Genomic DNA, 20,632 nt, shown 5'->3' on the forward strand with positions numbered 1-20,632 from the left:
ACATGCATGCTACATACATACTACATGCTACATGCATACTACATACATACTACATGCATGCTACATACATGCTACATACATAACACATATATACTACATGCTACATACATACTACATATATACTACATGCATGCTACATACATACTACATACTACATACATACTACATGCTACATACATACCACATATATACTACATACAATACATTCATACAATACATACATAGACATACAGTACATATAACATAGAGTAACATACTTACCAATACTTGTCACATTGTTCCCCGAAGCCATTGTCGTCTACGGAATAAATATTAACATAACAAACCACAAAAATACTCACCCACGATCCGAAGCAGTCCACGAGTGTGTCCCACGACGATCTTGGGTAGAGAACTGCAGCATCAGCTGATGCCGCCGTTCTCTACGGGCTGCAGGAATCCAATGACGGAAGGTAGGTATCCTTCCGCACTGTATTCCTCCGCCACTTAAAAAAACAAAAAAAGTCCCTAGTCTCACTTTATGCCATTGATGCGTGGGAAATTCCCACACAGCAATGGCATAAAGTGAGACTAGGGACTTTTTTTTTTTAAGTGGCGGAGGAATACAGTGCGGAAGAATACCTACCTTCCGTCATTGGATTCCTGCAGCCCGTAGAGAACGGCGGCATCAGCTGATGCTGCAGTTCTCTACCCAAGATCGTCGTGGGACACACTCGTGGACTGCTTCGGATCGTGGGTGAGTATTTTTGTGGTTTGTTATGTTAATATTTATTCCGTAAAAGACAATGGCTTCGGGGAACAATGTGACAAGTATTGGTAAGTATGTTACTCTATGTTATATGTACTGTATGTCTATGTATGTATTGTATGAATGTATTGTATGTAGTATATATGTGTAGCATGTAGTATGTATGTAGCATGCATGTAGTATATATGTGTTATGCATGTAGTATGCATGTAGCATGCATGTAGCATGCATGTAGCATGTATGTAGCATGCATGTAGTATGTATGTAGCATGCATGTAGTATGTAGCATGTATGTAGTATTTTTTTTTTTTTTTTAACATTTAACACATTAGCCGGATGATGGGACTACTACTGTCCCATCATTGGCTAATGTGTCAATCACTGTCATGGTAGCAGGCATCGCCAGATGGGACTTATAGTCCCATCGGACGATGCTTGCACAGCCCCCCGGACATCAGCACAGCCCCCCGGCAGGCCGGCACAGCCCCCCGGCAGGCCGGTACAGACCCCCACAGGGTGCACAGACCACCGGCAGGCCGGAACAGCCCCCCAGCAGGCCGGTACAGACCCCGGGCAGTCCACACAGCCCCCCGGCAGGCCGGCACAGCCCCCCGGCAGGCCGGTACAGACCCCGGGCAGTCCACACAGCCCCCCGGCAGGCCGGCAGAGACCCCCGGAAGGCCCGAAATGACGGCGCATCATGATGCGCGCACACACCGCGCATCATGATGACGTCAGGCTGTCAATCAACTTTGAACTTCCGATTCCGATGCCGACTTCCGATATTGAAAAAATATCGGAAGTCGGTATCGGAATTCCGATACAGCAAGTATCGGCCGATACCCGATACTTGCGGTATTGGAATGCTCAACACTAGTCATGACCCAAGAAGGCCTTTTTCAACTAGATAACAAGGCATCCTGAAGACTAAACTGGCTTCTTAGGGAAACTTGTAGTCTTTACCCCAATAGGCGAATCTGCTCTCCAGCCTCTATTGTAATGTGGGCCAGCCTCTTCATCCTTGGTTTGGGTAAGTAAAAATCCATGTATGTAAAGTCTAAGTAGCTGTCATGACACATGTATGTGTATATACAGTCAGTTGGCATGACACTTGGTGAAGTCACACCAGGAGGCCGTGTGGCTCCGTAGTCGTCTCCAGCGCCCCACAGCCCCAACACAGCATTCCACACAGTGCACCGCAGCCATCACACAGCCTCCTCCATCCTCTGAAAGCTTCACACATCATCCTCCATGTTCTGAAAGCTTCCCACTGCCCGCCCATCCTCTTCCATGACAGTTCTATCCCTACCGGACGGTGCGTGACCGTAACCCTAAGGATTCAACTGACAGGCAGATTGAATCACTGGCTAAATCTGTTTGAGTCAACCGGCGCCTCTTTCTGTCCCAGCTTTGCCTCCACATGGGTGGTGAAGGCCATCTCAGCCTGGGCCAAGATACTTCGTAAGGGGTTCTTAACGTCAGCAACTCAAGATGAGCTGGCGGAGTTAGCGCACCAAATTGATCATGCTGGCAGATACCTTCTAGCTGCCTCCTTGGATGCAGCCACTTGTTCAGCAAGAGCGAACAGCAACATCGTGGCCATACGCCGCATTCTTTGGTTGAAAACATGGAATGCAGACACCACCTTAAATGCGCTCATCAATCTAGCTTTTCAAGGTGCCAGGCTAGACCAGATAATTTCTGATGCAACTGGGGTTAAAAGCACCTTCCTCAATCTAGACCCAAATGCTACCTGACTGACTACCTGACTATGTCTACCTACATGAATTCCTGACTGACTACCTGACTATGTGACTACTGTCACGATCCATTTTTGGATCTGTGGCAAATCTGGGCTCATATTAAAACTTTTTTTTTTTTTTCCTTTCAGGCCATTGGGGGTTAATAGTTTTTGCCCCGGTGGCTGCTGGTGTTACTGCATTATTAGTTGGTGAGTTTTTTTTCCCCCCCCGGTGGCCGCTGGTGTTACTGCATTGTGATTACATATGCAGGCAGAAACCACTCCCACCTTCCTACATAAGCTCACCAGGTGCACCAACTAACTGTTGGTGATATTGTTTCTCTTTGGAAACCAACCAAGCTGGAGTTCAGGAACTGACAGAGTTCTGCGGATCTTCAGTTGTCTGCTGCTCTCAAGTGCCTTTCTCTGCTACTTGGAGCTTTGGCAGCAGACAAAGCTAAGTTCATGTTTTAAGTTGCTTTAATACCGAGGTGTCTGTATTAACCTTTCCCTGGTTTTTGGTGCAGTTTACTTTATTCCCTGTCTCACCCCCTGAGGAGGGGGTTGGGTGTTTAGTTCAGGGCTGAACAGGAGATAGGGACAGGTCAGAGACTTGGGCCTCACTACCTTTAGTATACACCCAAGTTAAGGAAAGTCAGGGGCCCCCTTAGTCTTAGGGGCAGTTCAGGGGCCCTAGTTCCACATCCCCCTGTTTTCCCTTACTGCCCCGTGAAGACTCCCTGACTATGTGACTCCCTGACTGTGACTCCCTGACTGACCGATTATGTGACTGTTTTGTTCGTTTCCGCTACATTATTCTGCAGTTACTATATTGCCATGTTTACAATTTACAAAATGGTGGAACAGTAAGCGCCAAAGGTGTACAACACTGAAATGTCAGTCATGATGGCTTAAAAATGTTTTCAGTTCTAACAGATAAAAAAAAAAAAATCTAGTTAATCAAATGAGACATTGAAATTACAATCAATTTAGTAGATCAATGGGGAGAAAACAATATAATACATCACAATGTGGTAATATGTAAGAGCAAACAACATGTAAGGATAATTAGTAAATATCCCCTATACCATAGTACAGAGATATGGTGTGCATAGTAGCCAAAAAGCTTGATCTCAATGAATAAAAATGGACAGTAAAGGGTATAGCCCCAAGATGGTGCCAAGGTACAGAAACAGTCTTCTCACACCTGATGGATAGATCACTTTGATAACTCATGCAGCAGAGGTGCATTTTTATCTGTGAATATTGCCCTTTCTATATTTTAACTGTTCTGTTGTTTGTTTCCACTACATTATCCTGTGGTTACGATGCTGCCATGTTTCCAATTTCCAAAATGGTGGAACAATGAGCCCCAAAAACAGAGGATCGGACGTCTCATTCATCCAGATGATGTGTGTTCATTGATGCTCGCCTGCAGGACACAGAAAAGGTAAAGGTCGGTGATCTTCATTACACACTGGTTACTTGTACTAGACATCAATCGCAAAGCATGTTTGTTGTTCTGACCTACAGAGAGGAGCAGTTGCCGGCAATGTCGCATTTACAGAATACTTACAGAGCACATGCAGAATTATCAGATAATGTGTCCTTTACCACGGGAATGCATTCTCATGATACTGATGATTTGGTCATGGTGATTTGCCACAAACATTGGGACAATTGTTGCAATTCACATTCCCTGTAGTGTGGTGGAGATCATACAACCCTGATCTATGTTCCGACCATAACCCTTTGTATGTACCAATAAAAGCTGGATATCCGAGAAAAGGCCAGAGAGCAGCAGGACTCCCTAGCTCAGAGTCCAGCCTTTCTATGCACCTGTAAGAAGCCCAGGTAGACAACTCGGGTATTCAGCCTGGTTTAGCAGGCTCCCAGGGGCCACTGAGAGTTCTGAGGCTTCTCACAGGGCTGCATTGGTCTCTTTGTACTTTTTTTTTATAGTCCTCTGCATTAGGAGTATCTACAGAAAAGAGCTGTAGAGAACTGTAATCAAGGTTCATTATCGTGTTAAACATTGATGAGGCCTCAATCATGGAGCTGCAGAGGACATTTTATACATCTTTTTAGGAATGCTGTGTAGTTCTCTAATGCCCCTATAAACAGCTGTAAAAATAAATGTACTATAATGGATTTGCTACCTTTAATCCTAGGCGCCACCCATTTAACACTTCTTTAACAGCATTCTTGAGGGTAAGTTCACACAGGGCGTTTTTGATGCTTTTCCTTCTGCAGCAAAACCTGATTTCCTGGCATCGAAGAAGCTGCGACAAAAATGCTGGTTTAGGTGCGTTTTTTGGCGCGTCTTTTCATGCATTTTTTTTTTTCTTTATTAGTTTACACAAAGTTGAATGCTCCCAGAGAAAAAAATAACTTCCTGTTGAACCGTACCTCCTTTGAAAAGCCGGCAAATCACACTGACAGAGGGATGATAAAATCACACGAATGGAGGGGGGTGTTAAAATCACACTGACAGGGAGAGGAATGGTAAAATCGGATGGACGGTAAAATCAGACGGACTGACTACCTGACTGACTCGCTACCTGACTAAGGTGACTGACTCACTACCTGACTATGGCACTGACTCACTACCTGACTATGGTGACTGACTCACTACCTGACTTACTCACTACCTGACTATGGGACTGACTCACTACCCGATTACCTGACTGACTCACTACCTCACTATGGTGATTCACTACCCAACTGACTACCTGACTTACTCACAACCTGACTATGGTGACTGACACACTACCTGACTGACTCACTACCTGACTATGGGACTGAATACCCGACTATGGGACTGACTCCCTACCTTGTGAAATTGATTTTCCGGGCTCCATACTGTATGTGGTTTCAAAGGTGTCATGGGGTGCATATGACTCTGCAACAGGGCAGACATTGCTGTCACTGTGCAAACGAGTATGGGAGTAGACAATAATGTGAAGTGGATTTTCCTGGGTCCATACTGTATGTGGGTTCCAAAAGGTAATGGAGTGCATATGACTATGCAGCAGGGCAGACATTGCTGTAACGGTAAACAAAAGAATACAGGAGTTAAAAATACTTATTGTGAACTTGATTTTTCTGGATCCATACTGTGTTAGGGGGATAGGATACCTTGGGTATCGTTATGCAAACGCTATGGATGATCATCAGCCACGTAGGTGCCATCCCAGTGGGTGAGTCAAAGCCCGTGATGCCGTATACGTGATCATGAGAGATGGCTCAAAGCTGGGATCTTTACACAAGCGCTATGGATGCTTGGCATCCATGAGGCGCCACCGCTGTGGCTGGTTCGACCCATGGGATTACTTATGCAGAATTCCGGGAAATTATTTTCGATCACCTCCGCTGGCATCTTTCACGTGTGGCTGACTCGCGCACCGGGGTGCGTGCCGCATTGCAGAGGAAAAGCCATGTGCTGCAGATCCAGATGGAGGGGAACACCGTGTGTTATGCTCCATGTGAATGTGGGAAACTCTTCCAAATGGACCGGTGAGTAGAAGACATTTGTCCACCACATATGATTACCTGCAGCCAAGGTGACTGGTTTTTATCGCTTTTGTGCCCGCAGTCACCCACGGACACTGTGACGAACAGCCCACGGCCGTTCATCCACTTACGGGCGACGACTAACGGGGGTCCCGCTGCCACCAAAACGCGACGGACAGCGGACCCTGTGTCACCACTATGTCACAATCCCACCACTGACACCGGTGTATCAGCGGACGGAGGGACGTGACACAATGCCGGCACACGGCTATCACAGGCGCAGTGGGGCTTATCTTAGTTATCCCACCACTGGCACCATGTGACAAAAATATCCAGCAAGCTAATCTCGCTCTACAATTTGCCGCAGGGGGAGTTTAATTTGGATGCCCCACCACTGCTATCAATCTTCCAAGTACTGCGGGGATTTGTGTATATCCCACTTTCTCAGTTCCACCTTGGAACTCGCAGCTCTCTCCGGCGCCCCCCTTACCCTCAGGTCAGTCAGGGAACTGCACCTAGGATAATTGGTCGCCGGACGGGCTGCCTGTTGTGAACCGGCAATTAGGCTTCTGCAGTAAGGGAATTATCAATGCTGTGGCCGCAGACCCTTATTCAGCAATATAAGACCCTTCTGTACTGCCAGCAAGCCGTAATAGCCGTACACAACGCGCTGCCACCAGTCACGGTTACTTAATTCACAGTGTTAAATTAAGAGGGTCCGTGGCAAACCCCTTGAATTAGTAGCGATTATCTATCAAAGGCGTATAGTTCGAGTCTTAGAGCATAGAGACAGATCTAAATAATTATTTCATTTATTTTCCGAAAGAGGACAGTGATTACAGATAAAAGTTGCTATAAAATTGAGACATAAAATATGTACAGTACAGGTATAAAATAAAAGTGGAGAAAACAAAGATTACACTCACAGTTCCCTATTGTTCCTTAGGCAGACCATGCGGCTAAGGTGGGTGGAGGCGGAGCTGCACTTCTCCGCTCATCTGAGTTCTTGTCAGCACGGACTATGCAGCTGTTCTGAGCTGGTTCTGCCAGGGAATGCCTTATAGACTTTCCTATGTGACATCACAGAGAGGTGCATTCTGGGTTGATCCCACCCCTCTTATCCAAGTTATGTTTTGGCTACAAAACTTAGATTAGCTATAACTTTATGGGAGAAGCTGGTATGGACTCATCAGTGGTATCATGTTTCCCAGCGTAATGAGCCTATCAAGAAAACATCAAACATCTATGCGATATGACCATCCATTTGGGCGCAAATCCTATCTCATGTTCTGGACAGGGTAGAACTTCGAAACATACGCGGTCTCGAAGCTGGGACCGCTCAGGTTACAAAAATATGATTTTCATATCTCTACTTGGTACGGTTTTCGCAGGGCAGGCTCTTAAAGTTTTATTTCAAACAAAGACCTTTTTCCCGCATTTTTCTCTTTCAGCTGAGAGAAGCCAAATGGTGTGAGGAAGATGGTCTAGCTAATTAACATTCCTGCTCTTCCAGAGGAAGTGGCAGGGTTGATAAAACCTGGGGGGAAGGAAGTCCTACTACTGACAGTTTACAATGTCCTAGGATGGAGGATTTGTTAGCACATTGCAACAGAAAACATATCTTGCAGACATTGTACATCACAACCCCCCCCCTTAAGAGGGCGCTAAGGAGGCATTACCTCTCGGTAATCTGCCATGCGCACCTCAGCGGGTTCGCCCCGGCGGGACAACCCATCGGCATTGCCGTTTTCACTGCCCTTCCTGTGTTTTACAGTAAAATCGTACTGTTGAAGGGCAAGGCTCCAGCGGAGCAATCTTCCATTGGTTCCAGACACTGTGTGCAACCAGCTCAGAGGGTTGTGGTCAGTTACCACCGTGAAGGTGCGCCCGTACAGGTAGGGCTGCAGTGCCCACACCATGGCCAGACACTCCTTCTCGATGGTCGAGTATGCCACTTCCCTCGGCAAAAGTTTCCGGCTCAGGTACAACACGGGGTGCTCTTGGTCCCCCGAGTCGACCTGGCTAAGCACAGCACCGAGGCCAAACTCGCTGGCGTCGGTCTGTACCAGAAACGGGCGACTGCTGTCGACTGCTCTCAACACTGGAGAGTTGCACAGGGCTGCTTTCAAAGCTTGGAAAGCCGCCTCACAGTCATCTGTCCAGTTGACTGTTTGGGGTAGCCTCTGCTTGTTGAGGTCAGTCAAGGGTTTGGCAAGGGCGCTATAGTCCTGTACGAACCGCCTATAGTACCCTGCAGTGCCCAAGAAGGACTTCACCTGTTTCTTGGTCCTGGGGGTGGGCCAGGACACGATTGCGTCCACTTTTCCTGGCTCCGGACTCATGGAACCCCCGCCTACCCGGTGCCCCAGGTAGTGGACCTTGTGCATGCCTATCTGGCACTTCCCCGGCTTGATGGTCAGGCCTGCCTTGTGAAGACGCTTGAGCACCTCCTGGAGGTGCTGAAGGTGTTCCTCCCAGGTAGAACTGAAGACGGCAATATCGTCTAAGTACGCCACTGCGTACTCATCCAGTCCCCGAAGCAGGTGGTTGACCATCCGCTGGAAAGTGGCAGGGGCATTCTTCATGCCGAAGGGCATGACCGTGGACTCGTACAGTCCAAAGGGGGTGATAAAGGCGGATTTCTCCTGCGCCTCAGGGCTCAGGGGAATCTGCCAGTATCCCCGACTCAAATCCATGATGGATATGTAGTTGGCGTTTGTCAACCGCTCGAGCAGATCCTCGATGCGCGGCATTGGGTGGGCATCAGAGGTTGTGATGGTGTTGAGCCCCCTGTAGTCCACGCAGAACCGGGTGGTTCGATCCTTTTTAGGCACGAGGACTACAGGTGAAGCCCACGCGCTTTTTGACCGTCGAATCACCCCCAGCCTTAACATCTCATCGATCTCTTGGCGCATGACTTGTTGCACCGTTTCAGAGATCCGATAAGGTGTTCGCCGTAATGGGGCGTGATTCCCGGTGTCCACCTCATGAACCGTTAACTCCGTCCTCCCCGGTTGGTTGGTGAACACGGGCCGGAAGAGTTTCAGGGTGGCCATCAACTGCAACTGCTGGGACACGGTGAGCGAACCACTTATCTCCATGTCCTCAATGGACCCATCGGCCTTGGCCTGGGCCAGCATGTCCAGGAGGGGATCTTCCTCCCCATCCTCTGGCAGATTGCAGACCGGTAGGACGCAAGCTTCACGTTCGTAGTGCGCCTTCAGCATGTTGACGTGAAAGGCCTTGCGCCTACCCCGAGCATGGTCAAGCGTGACCACGTAGGTGACCGGGTTGAGCTGTTGGTGGACGACGTACGGGCCTTCCCAGGCTGCCTGAAGCTTATCCGTTGGTACAGGGACCAGCGCCCACACCTTTTGGCCCACCTGGTAGGTCTGCTCCCGGGCGTTCTGGTCGTACCAGTGCTTCTGGTCAGCCTGAGCCTGCGTCATGTTGTCATGCACCAACTGCGTCAAGGTCTGCATCTTGTCACGGAAGCGCATGACATAATCCACGATGGACACTTCTGTGGGGTTTGGCTCATCTTCCCAGGATTCTCTTATCAACCCAAGGGGTCCCCGGACTCGCCTGCCATACAGGAGCTCGAAGGGGGAGAACCCGGTCGAGGCCTGCGGAACTTCTCTGTAAGCGAACAGCAGGTGTGGGAGGTACCGCTCCCAGTCGCGCCCTTGGGTCTCAACCAGTATGCAGAGCATCTGTTTGAGGGTACCGTTGAAACGTTCACACAAACCATTAGTCTGTGGGTGATACGGACTCGATACCAGCTGCGTCACCTGCATTTTCTCACAGAGCCTCCATTAGGCGAGACATGAATTGGGGCCCTTGATCGGTAAGCATCTCCCTGGGAAATCCTACTCTTGAAAAGATGGTCACCAGTGCGTCAGCCACCTTATCTGCCCTGGTTGAAGACAGAGCTACTGCCTCTGGGTACCGGGTAGCGTAGTCTACCACGGTGAGAATGTATCGCTTTCCGGAGCTGCTGGGGATGGACAGCGGTCCTACAATGTCCACCGCGATTCTCTGGAAAGGCTCCTCTATCACCGGCAAAGGAATAAGGGGAGCCTTAAGAGCAGGCCCCGCCTTACCCACTTTTTGACAGGTGGTGCAGGAGCGGCAGTAGTGTGTTACATCTGTCCCCATCTTGGGCCAATAGAAGTGTTGAGACAGCCGTGCCTTTGTTTTGCTGATCCCCAAGTGTCCAGCGAGTGGAATCTCATGGGCAATCCGCAACAACTCGCTTCTGAACTGATAGGGGACGACCAGCTGTCTTTCCCTCAACCACTCCTTTTTAGGATCTCCGGGTACTGTCTCCCGGTACAACCTTCCTCGTTCCCAGAACACCCTCTCCTTATCAGGCTTGGAGGTGGGCGTCTCGGCGAGACCTCTCAATTTCTCCAGGCTGGCATCTGAGTGCAGAGCAGCCTGGAATTCCATGCTGGAGGCTGCCAGAAGTGACGTCAGGGTACCTCCTTTACTGGGACCCTCTGGAACCGGCTCTGGGTTCACCTCTGGTTCAGTCTCTCCTGTAGCAGCAGAGGGTCCAGAAGACAGTGCGTTACCTGCGATCTGGGCACTCTGACTGCGTGTGACAGCTGCTATGTATGCTGTCTCCCTGGGGATTTCTACAGACCCACCAGCCGGTGCTGCCCTGGGCTCTCCCTCCCCATCCACCTCCAACACTTTAGGAGCAGTGCTACTTATGGGCCAGTTACCTTCCTCGGTGGCACTGGTCAGCTGCATGGCATTACCTTCCTCATGGTCCCCATGCACCTCCCCATTCTGTTGAGCACCGTTGCTTGCTCCTGCCAGGGGTTCCTCAGCCGTCTCACTCCGCAGAGTGACGGGGCTGAGCACCTCGGTACCTGTGGACACATCTACCGTTTCAAAGAAAGGGTTAACGGGTTCAGTCGGCACAGATACATCAACATCATCATTCCTAGGAAAAGAATGGTTATCAGTTTGCTTTGGTACATTCACATCAGCATCAGCATCATACCTTGGGAAAGAATGGTTGTTAGTTGCATCATTACTCATCAAGGCATTAGCTGGTAACACATTCAGTTTCCCATCATCAACATCATCATCAGGGTTAACGTTACCCTTATTATCAGTTTGGGGAAGGGTGTCAGGGACATAGTATGCAACCATCCTCCCCAAGTCAGTCCCCAATAAAACATCAGTGGGCAAATTTTCAGACACTCCCACCTCCCTCAACCCGCTCCCGGCACCCCAATCAAGAAAAACTCATGCCACTGGCAAGGGACAACGGGTTCCTCCAATCCCGGTGACAGTCAAGGTTTTCCCCTCAACAAACTCTTCAGGGGCCGCCAGTCCAGGACGGATGAGGGTTCGTTCAGCCCCGGTGTCCTTGAGGCCTGTAGCAAGACGGGCCCCCACCTGAACAGGTTGAACGTTGTCGTCAGCCCTCCCAACCACACCTCCCACCAAAAGAACAGAGGCGTTGGGCCCGGGGGCCTTGGCTGGGTGGTTCTTCGGCCTATCCGGACAGGTGTAAGAGAAGTGACCAGGCCGCTTGCAGTGGTGACACAGGCGACTGTCAGTAGCCGGCCTGTTGTTGGCAACAGGGACAGGGCCTCCGGAGGGACGGCTAGCTGGGGCATTGGGGTTGGTTGCTGGCTTACCCCCTTTCCAGCTGGTGGCGACTGGCCTCCGCGTCTCGGGCTTCCGGTTGGCCTCGTGGTTGTCGGCGATCTGCGCCGCTTTGTCCGCGTTCGTTGGTTCGCGGTCCAGGATGAACTGTCGGACCTCAGCTGGGCAGAGATGCAGGAACTGGTCTTTGATCATCAGGTCCCGTAGCTGCTCAAAGGTTTCAACGGACAGTCCATGGATCCACTGGTCAAAGTGGGTCCTGAGTCCTTGCACCACATCACTGTAGCTATCATGTGGGCCACGTTGGAGGTGCCGGAACTTCTTTCGGTATACCTCAGGTGTCAGCCGGTATTTGGCGATCAGCGCCTGCTTTATGGCGTCATAGTCATCATCGGCTTCTGGCGGAAGAGAAGCAAATGCCTCCAGGGCTTTGCCTTTTAGCCCTGGGGTCAAGTACCTTGCCCATTGGTCTCTAGGCAGCTGGTACTGTCTGCAGGCTTTCTCAAAGGCTCGCAGAAATGTGTCCAAGTCCCCATCCTTTTCCATCACGGGAAAATGCTCTGGCCGGGGTTTAGGAGTCTGGACGCTGCTGGGCTCACTGCTTCGGGCTGTGGGGGCATTCCCACCCCGCTGGAGTACCTCCAGTTCATGGGCCCTCTGCGCCTGGCGCTCGGCTCTCTCAGCCTCAGCTTGGCGCTCACGTTCGGCTTGGGCCTCCTGCCGATATTGCTGGATCAGCCTCACCCGCCCATCCCTGTCTTCGGCGGGGAGTTCGTCCAAGGCCATTTGCAGATAGGGGTCCACCCCGTTCTGGTTGAATGTGGGGCCAGCGCTCAGGAGTGGAGCCTCTGCTGCAGCCCCATGGCAACTTGGGCCAACTTCTGCGCTCGCTGGATTCTGGTCGTTGTCCAGCAGCACTAGAGCCGCGATCATTTGATCTTTGGTTCCGCCTGCGGCGTCTATGCCTCGGTACGTGCATAACCCAGCAAGGGTGTCCTTTTTCTGCTTCTGATACCACTCCACTGTCATCGCCACCATGGTTGCCAAATAAAAGATAGAAAAAGAAAAACGAAGAAACGGGAGGGGGATACTTGCAAGTACACACTAATGTCTCAGGACTAGTAACCACTGAGTCTGTTCTCCAAAACCTATGATGCAGGATTCCCGCAGGAACCGTGCAGGTTTTTAGTGAGAGGAATGATTGCTCAAACCAAATCACTAATGCTCTAGGATTATCCCACCGCTCTGCCACCAATATGTGACGAACAGCCCACGGCCGTTCGTCCACTTACGGGCGACGACTAACGGGGGTCCCGCTGCCACCAAAACGCGACGGACAGCGGACCCTGTGTCACCACTATGTCACAATCCCACCACTGACACCGGTGTATCAGCGGACGGAGGGACGTGACACAATGCCGGCACACGGCTATCACAGGCGCAGTGGGGCTTATCTTAGTTATCCCACCACTGGCACCATGTGACAAAAATATCCAGCAAGCTAATCTCGCTCTACAATTTGCCGCAGGGGGAGTTTAATTTGGATGCCCCACCACTGCTATCAATCTTCCAAGTACTGCGGGGATTTGTGTATATCCCACTTTCTCAGTTCCACCTTGGAACTCGCAGCTCTCTCCGGCGCCCCCCTTACTCTCAGGTCAGTCAGGGAACTGCACCTAGGATAATTGGTCGCCGGACGGGCTGCCTGTTGTGAACCGGCAATTAGGCTTCTGCAGTAAGGGAATTATCAATGCTGTGGCCGCAGACCCTTATTCAGCAATATAAGACCCTTCTGTACTGCCAGCAAGCCGTAATAGCCATACACAACGCGCTGCCACCAGTCACGGTTACTTAATTCACAGTGTTAAATTAAGAGGGTCCGTGGCAAACCCCTTGAATTAGTAGCGATTATCTATCAAAGGCGTATAGTTCGAGTCTTAGAGCATAGAGACAGATCTAAATAATTATTTCATTTATTTTCCGAAAGAGGACAGTGATTACAGATAAAAGTTGCTATAAAATTGAGACATAAAATATGTACAGTACAGGTATAAAATAAAAGTGGCGAAAACAAAGAGATTACACTCACAGTTCCCTATTGTTCCTTAGGCAGACCATGCGGCTAAGGTGGGTGGAGGCGGAGCTGCACTTCTCCGCTCATCTGAGTTCTTGTCAGCACGGACTCTGCAGCTGTTCTGAGCTGGTTCTGCCAGGGAATGCCTTATAGACTTTCCTATGTGACATCACAGAGAGGTGCATTCTGGGTTGATCCCACCTCTCTTATCCAAGTTATGTTTTGGCTACAAAACTTAGATTAGCTATAACTTTATGGGAGAAGCTGGTATGGACTCATCAGTGGTATCATGTTTCCCAGCGTAATGAGCCTATCAAGAAAACATCAAACATCTATGCGATATGACCATCCATTTGGGCGCAAATCCTATCTCATGTTCTGGACAGGGTAGAACTTCGAAACATACGCGGTCTCGAAGCTGGGACCGCTCAGGTTACAAAAATATGATTTTCATATCTCTACTTGGTACGGTTTTCGCAGGGCAGGCTCTTAAAGTTTTATTTCAAACAAAGACCTTTTTCCCGCATTTTTCTTTCAGCTGAGAGAAGCCAAATGGTGTGAGGAAGATGGTCTAGCTAATTAACATTCCTGCTCTTCCAGAGGAAGTGGCAGGGTTGGTAAAACCTGGGGGGAAGGAATTCCTACTACTGACAGTTTACAATGTCCTAGGATGGAGGATTTGTTAGCACATTGCAACAGAAAACATATCTTGCAGATATTGTACATCACACCCATGAATCGCATCAGTCGGTAAGCGATATGTTTGCTGCTACTACATTGGGAGAGTCTTGGGACAGAGCGGAGTCTTTGAGAGAAATAGAGGGTGACACTACCTTAGCATCCCTTAGGTGAAAGGCAGAAAATGGGCACATGGGAGATAATGGGGATGGCTTCACTGAAGAAAACTGACTGCACTGTTGTGTAACAAAGGTCATTGACCAGGACAACCCTGATGCAACGACCAGGCAACTCCTTGTCCCTCAGAAGTACAGGGCACAGCTACTCTAACTGGCCCATGACATCCCCTTGGGTGGGCATCAAGGGAGGAAAAGGACTGAAAATTGACTTGCCTAAAGTTTGTACTGGCCTGGCATCTTGCACTCAGTAGCCAATTATTGCCGCACCTGCGATGTGTGTCAGCCAATGTGTCATCTGGGAGCTCGACATAAGGTGCCCCTGCAATCCCTGCCCATAATTGAAGTATTTCAACGTGTAGCTGTCGACATCACAGGTCTTCTGGCCCACCCCAGGTGGTCTTGGAAAAAATATATCCTGACCGTGGTGGACTATGCCACTAGGTATCCTGAAGCTTTGGCCCTGTCCAGTTTTACAGCAGTAAAGGTAGCAGAGGCCCTTGCTACCATCTTTACCCGTGTAGGGTTTCCTAGTGAAATATTATGGGCTCAAGGCCCTCAGTTCATGTCATATCTGGTCCAGTCCCTATGGCATACCTGTGGTGTTAGAGCCATTCACACCACCTGCAGACCAATGTACTATGTGAACACTTTAATGGAACCTTGAAAAATGTGGTAAGGGTTCTTGCTGATGTTGAGAGACTGGGAAAAGTACCTGCCACATCTCCTTTTCGCCTATTGGGAGGTTCCCCAAGAGTCCACAGGGTTCTCTCCCTTCAAACTACTGCTTAGCCAGAAGGTCTGTGGACCTCACTCTTCTGAAAGAACATTTAATTTAGAGGGAGAGATCTCCGATACCAGAATGCCCATCGTTCCCTATGTTTTAGAGTTCAGAGACTCTCTCCCAGCTAGCTACTTTGGACTGGCCATTTGCTGATGTTCTTTAGACAAACCAAAAAATCTTGGCATGACCATAATGTGAGGAACTGGGAATTAATGGAAGGACAACAAGTGCTCATGAGAACTTCTTCCCCAGCCAATAAGCTTCAAGCAGTGTGGGAAGGCCCTTATCAGGTTGTCAAGAAAATTAATGAGCCTAACTATGTTTTGGCTCTGGACTCTAGTAGTCGACAACAGAAAACCATCCACGTTAACATGCTGAAAGACTACCATGACTGATGTCTGCCTGGTCTAGCCGTCTGTCAACCCCCTAGTGATAGTGCCGGCAATGAGTGTCGCTATGATCTTTTCTAGGCTGCCCAAGTGGGAGGATCACAGGAATAAGTCCCTCTGGGCTCCCATTTATCGGATATACAAAAGGACGATATTTTTGCAGTACTGAGGGCTGCTGCTTTCCTGTCAATGCTGGGGACGACTACTCTCATCAGCCACCATGTGGAAACCCCCAGACAATGCTCCATCCAGCAGGCTGCCTACTGGATTCCAGAGGCTGTTCAAGGTATGATAAAAATGAACTGTAGGAGATGAAATGACTGGGAGTTATTCATCCATCTCACAGTTCTTGGGCCTCTCCTGTCATCCTAGTCCCAAAGAAGGATTGTACGACACGATTCTGTGTTGATTACAGATGATTAAATGATGCCACCAAGAGTGTTGCTTACCTCATGGCCAGGATTGGTGATCTATTAAATTGTCTGGCCAGTGCCCAATTTGTGACCACGTTAGACTTGAGCAAGGGGAACTGGCAGATATCCCTAACGGAGGGCGCTTGGCTTTCCTTACTCCATTTGTGTTTTTTTGAGTTCCTGGGAATGCCCTTTGGGATGTAAACTGCTCCTGCTACTTTCCAGAGACTGGTTGGTTGTTCTAACAGTCAATCTATGTCAGGACTTTGCCTGTGCTTACTTGGATGACCTTGCCATTTTTAGCACCGCCTGGGAGGAACATCTTAAACACTTGGGCATAGTGCTAGACTGTATCCTTACTGCAGGACTGACCATTCACCCAGATAAGTGCCAAATAGGGTCCCACCCCCTACTCTATGCCCAAGGTATTGCACCTCAGCCATCCCTAAGGCCTGAGCCTCCCAAGGTGGAAGCCATAAGCAACTGGTGTAGAACCCAGATTAAAAAGCAGGTACTTGCATTTTTAGGAACTGCTGGTTACTATCGCAAATTAGTTTCTAACTTCTGCACCTTGGCCAAGCCCTTAACCGACCTGACCCGCAAGAACATGTATCAGATTGCGACATGGACGACTGCATGTAAGGATGCCTTTTCAGCATTAAAGACCGCCCTCATCACTGCTCCTGTCTTGGCTGCCTCTGATTATAAGCACAGGTTCCTTGTGCAGAAAGATGCAGCCACCTTTGGAATTGGGGCAGTACTTGGCCAAGTGAATGCCACCTGAGAAGAACATCCTGTTGCTTTTGCCAGTTGGAAACAACTGGATTGGGAATTTCACTATGCCACTATTGAAAAGGAGTGCCTTGCCAACGTATGGGTGCTAAAAAATATTGCAGCCATACTTGTATGGCAGAGACTTTACAAATGGTACAGACAACCCCCTCACATGGCTGAAGCGCGTATCTGGGGAGAATGGAAGATTGCTGTGGTGGAACTTATCCTTACAATCCTACAGCTTCTCCATCCAATATAAGCAGGGAAGCCAACACCAGAATGCTGTTTGACTGTCTCGACAAGAAGAACCATAGGATCCCCAGGCTGACCTACCCCTGCCACTGTACAAGGAATTATAAATGATTTGATCAATGTGGACCTAGGCCTGTCTAGACCTCATGGCATGGTCCCTTATTATGGGGTGAGAGGTTGTGATGGGCTATGTGGATATCATTTTGTATATATTTCGATTTCGCTGATTTTGGTGTTTTTCTTGTTGCTTTGTATGTCTACAGCCTGACTGTATGTATGTCTCTTGATGACCCCCTGTAGTTTCTGAATCCACAAGGCTCCTTTGTCACATCTGGGAGTCCAGAAAATCACCCCAACTTGTCTGACTACCCCTGGACATAAGGAGGGGGCTGTGGAGGACAGGGGCTGGACAAGTCAGTTTGTGTGTGTGGTGATGATCATGTGAAGACGGCACATCAGAGAGAGAAAGGGAAGCATATGGACCTATTTTATCCACTGTCTACTATATTATTGGATTCTCATCTCCTTTGACATTCATCCTGTTAGTGAACTGCATATTTGTTCTGGACTATTGTATTCTCAGTGTGGTAGATTGTTTATGGACCTTTTGGTTTTGCCTATAATAAAGGTTTTGGGATTGTTCACACTTCCCTCGCTCTGATAGTGTGGTTTTGAAGAAGGACCCCGTGACACCCATATTTTCCTTTAGATTAAGCCCAAAGACTCTTGAGTGTACACTGAATGAAGAAAAGAAATGATTTGTGTTACTACAAACTTTATTCATTTTTTCCTTGTATCTTGTTTGTGTATTAAATGTATTTTGCTTAACTGTAATCTCTTTCCACAAATAAAATGTAGTGAAAGTTTTACGTGCTTGTTTGCCTCTAGTATAGTGATGGGGGTGTAGTGTTTCTCGAATATATTCAGATGCTAAATATGGCCAAATTTATCTGCTATCAATGATAATAAATGCATGTTGCAGCAGTAGCCGCATCCAAGATGCCTTGTTAGGAAGATGCACTATTCTGTACACAGATGCTGCAATTTCACCCAGATATCCCGGCAGTATCCTGGATGCTAGACTCATCCACACACCTGCCGCAGCGATGCTTGTATGACTGTCTCTGCCCTGCTAATGGTAGCTTCAAGTGTCCCATATGCTGCCTCATTTGCTTCAGCTGGACAACTATGGTGCTTACTGGTAGTACTATCCCATTGTGCAGTAATGACAATTGGTGTCAAAAGTGACACCAACAAATGCTACACCCCCACTGCTGATCTATAAGTGTGCATGCAAGCTTACTCAGTCTGCTGCCATCTTTGTATGCCATAGAGGTATGAGAGATGGCCCACAAGGGTATGGGAGGGAGAGAGAAATTGCCCTTGGGGTTGGTAGAGGTGACCAGCACAACAGAACCTGTCTCATGTGATGGAATTGGTCCCTCATCACTGTGTTAATGAGTTGGGGTAGGGGTTAGCGGTTAAGGTAGTTTCACATTTGCGTGTTTTTGCGCAGCCTCTTGTGAGCACTTGAAATGCAAACAGCAAATGCATGTAAGCGCAGCAATTTTTAGATGCATCAGTGTGTGTGTGCATGGTGCCAAAAAACAGTGTTTGTATGCTTTTCCATGCAATTTTGCATGTGTTTGTATTTTAGGTGTATGTGTTGTCTGTGTCACATTTCACAGGATGAAAATCCTAGCAAAAGTCTTGAAACAGACTCCACAAATGGGACACCAGTGGGCATGTTATGGGAATTCTTTATAATAGACCCTGTTAACAGCTGAAGTATTCTGATTTTTTTGCTTTTTCCTTAGTCAACATGGATCTGTGCTGGAAGAGTTTCCCTACAACTTGAATCTGGACATTATTGCTGGCAAGCAAATGTAAAATCCAGACACAGCACAAAGGGGGGGTGGAGAGATGGCAAAGATGGCGGCAGTGACGTTTTTGGAGACATCTGATTATTGAAGTCCATGAGAGCTGTGAAGCGTACCACTTTCCACAGTGAGCTTCAGGGAAACCTAGTGAAATTGAGTGACTATACTTGGATGTCCCAAGAAACCTTCATGGATTTGCTTGCTCGTGTTCAAGGAGCCATCTGGAGACAGGACACAAGCTCTGTTGTGTGATTCCTCCTGAGGAATGGCTCCTGGTCACATTAATGTGTGTAATATTTAGCAAGCAATGTCTGCATAATTGTTTTGCCATGTACGATTTTTAAGCATGCATAATTATTGTAATGCGATGTTGTAATATTTTGTTGGTTATTTTCCATGCTTTGCCAAACTATTACTAATTTTTGTTCTTTCTCTGGCAGTTTCTGGCTACTGGAGAAACCCTTTCTTCATTCCACTTCCAGTACTGGCTTGGAATGTCCACCTTGTCAGGAATATTTGTGGATATCTGCTGGGCATTATGGGACCTTCTCTGGTTAGAATTTATGACCCTGGCCACTATGGAAAAGTCGATTTGATATTGTTGAAGAATTCTGGACAGTCTGCAATTTCACCTACTTTTTGGGTGTGTTGGATGGGAATCCCATATGGATAGTTAAACTGAAAAGAACTTGATCTGAGTACTATAACTACAAAAAGGATTTTTTTTTTTTTTTTTTTTTACTGTAGTCATGACCATTGGAGATGCGGACTGTCTGTTACAGTGGACATTGGGGCATTTGGCCAGGGGAATGACTTGCAGGCTTTAAGAACTTTGCCATACAACCTACAGCCCATGTCCATGATTTTAATTTCCCCTTTCCATGGCCTCGTCTCCACACTGAAGGTCTGCCACAGCTATTTGTGATGGTTGGGGATGAGGCCTTTAAAATGTGCCAAAAGCTGCTGAAACCCTACTCCAGCTGGGACTTGGACCACACAAGAAAAATATTTAATTACAGACTGACCAGGGCACGAAGAACTGTAGTGTGCTCTTGGGATTCTTGTCTCCAGATGGTGCATTCTTGGCACAGCCATTAATCTAAAATTGGAGGCAGTGCATGATGTGGTGAAGGAGTGTGTTGTTCTACACAATTTTGTGATGGCTAAAGAGCACTCTAACTTTGAACTCGATGAACCAGCTGCAAAACCATTGCCTGAATTCACTCCGCACACTCTCTGGTCCCTCATTTGGCCAACTTCAACTAATGACCTATTTGTGGCCTACTTTAGATCTCATGTAGGATGTGTAGAATGGCAAGATAAAATTGTGTAAAAATGTTGTCTTTTGTTAATAAACCAGTTTTGAAACCTCTACTGAGTGCACTCTGGTTTTTATACATTCCATTGCTTTAGTCATGTCCCCAGGTGTACAAGTGATTTTAGGATGCTGTGTTTTGTGCATCATGAATGTACTAGTATTGTGGACAGGGTTAGGGTTATAGTGAGATATGAAGATATTGGTGCTTGAAGGGGGACTCACAGAGGGTATGGGTTAGGGTACGTTAGGGTTATAGGGAGATGC

At 48.2% G+C, this 20,632-nt stretch overlaps 1 long non-coding RNA gene across 2 annotated transcripts; it reads left to right on the forward strand.

Moving 5' to 3' along the window:
- The first annotated feature begins 3,423 nt into the window (after positions 1–3,423).
- On the forward strand, positions 3,424–20,422 carry LOC141073716 (uncharacterized). 2 transcript variants are annotated; one of them, XR_012227050.1, is made up of 3 exons: positions 3,424–3,939; positions 18,988–19,336; positions 19,491–20,422. It is a non-coding gene; the product is annotated as an uncharacterized lncRNA (long non-coding RNA). The 2 variants fall into 2 exon arrangements; XR_012227049.1 differs by lacking the exon at positions 3,424–3,939 and having other exon boundaries at positions 18,606–19,336.
- Positions 20,423–20,632: the final 210 nt, after the last annotated feature.

This window comes from Dendrobates tinctorius, unplaced genomic scaffold (genome assembly GCF_039654945.1).
Source record: "Dendrobates tinctorius isolate UK_male_01 unplaced genomic scaffold, ASM3965494v1 ptg000313l, whole genome shotgun sequence".
NCBI classification, from domain to species: Eukaryota; Metazoa; Chordata; class Amphibia; order Anura; family Dendrobatidae; genus Dendrobates; species Dendrobates tinctorius.